Source organism: Echinops telfairi, unplaced genomic scaffold (genome assembly GCF_000313985.2).
Source record: "Echinops telfairi isolate 266 unplaced genomic scaffold, ASM31398v2 ScPeMD7_7469;HRSCAF=8507_0, whole genome shotgun sequence".
In the NCBI taxonomy this organism is placed as follows: Eukaryota; Metazoa; Chordata; class Mammalia; order Afrosoricida; family Tenrecidae; genus Echinops; species Echinops telfairi.
In genome coordinates, this window is record NW_022111372.1 from 60325221 (window position 1) to 60327991 (window position 2771).

A 2771-nucleotide genomic window follows, 5' to 3' on the forward strand; every position below is an offset into this window, starting at 1 on the left:
ATCATGGAATGCCAGTTTAATAGAACAAAGTGTTCTTGCATTTAGGGAGTACTTGAGTAGAGGCCCAATGTCCATCTGCCACCTTAATACTAAACCTATGAATATATGCAGATAGATCTGTTTCCCCATTATCATATATAAATATATTTATATATGTGCATGCCTATGTTTAGCCCTCTATAAAGTCCTTTGTCTCCTAGTTCTTTCCTCTATTTCCTTTTACCTTCCTTTAGTCCCACTATCATATTCGGCCTTCATTCAGGTTTCAGTAATTATTCTCAGCTACATTGCCCTTGATGAAACCCCACCAAGCATTCTATACCCTCCTCACCATTGATTTTAGATCATTTATTGTTCCCTTGTCCCTGGGTTTTGACACCCACCTTCCTTTCCCCCACCTCCTCTTTTCCCATGTCCCCCCAGAACAGGCAGTCCCATTGTTTTCTCCTCCGGATTGTTTATCTTGCCTATCTTTTTTTGTTGTTTTTTATCTTAATACTTTTTTTTTAAAGCAATATTCTAGTGCTACTTCCCCAGTATGGAATAAGTAATGTGCATTTTTTTTCTATTGGTTGTCGTATTCTGATGTCATTAAAATAAACAAATGGGCCACAGAAGAGTTAGCAAATGTTCTTGCTAATAATTCTAACCCAGCCCTGTTCCATGGTCTATGCTTTTTTTCCAACTGACCTTCACCCTCCCTGGAGTAGGGATTATTGTATTTGGGTGAGTCCAGTGCAGGGTTAGACACAAAGTCTCTTGGACCATGAAGTGAGAGAAATGGATCCAGAGTCCCCAGACACTTGGGAGAGAAGATCTGACACGTGGCTTGGGGTCTGTGGAAAGATGGCTTGTGTGGCCACAGACCCCAAGGTGCCAAGGGCCTTAGGGGAGAAAGCCACTCCAGTTCAGAGGGGAACATGCTTACTAAGATGTGCATAAGAAATTCTCCAGGGCACATTCTAATTAAATCCCTCCCCGCTTCATTCAGTCTTTCAAAGGAGCACTATTGAACATCTACTATGTGTCAAGCACCGAGGAGTACAATAATGGGCAAGATGATGTCTTTGTTCTGCTAGAGCTCAAACTGCAACTGAGGCAGCGCCTGCCTGGGTGTCACCCAGCAAATACAGACCATTTCAGTGAGGAGAGCTCTGCAGAGAAAAACATGAAGTAATATGGCAGGAGAGGGTGGGCACTTCACCCAGTGAGACTGAGGGCTACCACCTGTGAGCTAAGGGTTGCCCACTGCCCTGCCAGATGACTTTGCATCTCCCTTGAGGGGAATCCCATTGCCTGGTGGGCAGCAGATGCACTAAGCATTGGGAAAATGGCCAACTCTTGTGGGCCCAGGCCTGTAAGCCATCAGCACAACAGGGCCACATGGGCAGGTCCCTTGGCACCGGCATCATACCTTCCAGCATGAATGAATCTGAAACAGGAGGGGCTTTATAGTCACAGTCTTCTCCAGGGAATCCCTGCTATAAGGAGCTGATGGCCAGAAGCCCACAGCCTCCATTATCCATGTTAGCCCAGTAGCCCCTTGTGATAGTTACATAATATGGTGTCAATTGGTGGAGTCTAGTCTGTCAATCAGATCATACCCACTGAGGCCTCTGTGTGGGCATGGCCTTCTCCTGAGAATTCTGGTATTCCTTCTTGGAGGTGGGAGACACTGTCTCTCTCTCTCTCTCCTCGCTCCCTGAGATGACACTCTACTGACAAGACACATGGCACTACACTGATAGACCCCATGCTCTGGGAAATGGAGAAGCCATGTAGAGACCCTTCCAAATGCTGAGAGGCTCACAACACCACTGGATCCAAAGACTTTCTACCCACTGGCCTGTGGTCATCCTGCATTCGATGACATTGCATGTGTTTTGTGAGTCTGAAGAGGACTTTATAGATTGGTATCAGACATATGAGCTAATATCAAATTTATGGGCTTGGACTGGACAGGGTTGGGATGCTTTCTTAATGTACAATTACCCTTTATATAAAACTCTCTTATACACATATGTGTGTTTATTAATTTGTTTCTCTAGTCAACCCAGACTAACACACCCCACCAGCCAGGTCAAACCTTATGGAATAAGATACATTATTTGGCCAGGCCTCTGTCACAAAAGCACTTGCGATGCCAGGAATAGGTAGCAGAGGGTAGGAGTATTCCCCTAAGGAGAAGAGGGATTCAATGATGGGGCCAGAACAACGCCAGTAGGTAACTCACCAAGCACCCTGGTGAATCAGTGGTTAAAGCACTTGCCTGTTAATCAGAAGATAAGCAGTTTGAACCTACCACCTTCACCTCAAGAGACAGATGTAGCAGTCTGCTCCTATAAGGATTCACAATATTGGAAAACTTATGGGACAGTTCTACTCTGTCCTACTGTCCTATGCAGATGCTATATGTTAGAATCGACTGAATGGTATCGGGTTGTCACTACTCACCATAAGGCAGTTATGTGGGAAGCAGGATATGGTATGGAAATGATGAGAGAAGGCGGGGAAATCCTTTGCAGGTTCCAGCACACCCAGTGAATATAAATGGTATATGTAGATGCCAACATGTTAGCAGCTAACGAAGAACTCTGGATTTCTCATTCGCATGCATTCTTGAAAGTCTGACAGACTGTCTTGATGGAACTCAACTTTTGCTATTTTCATTGGAATTATAGAGTAAGTTTCAATGCAGCCTCCAATTTCATCTTTCCATGTAAATTTCTGAGTGAGACTGAAGGCCGGCAAAGAAAAAGGAGGGAGGGAGA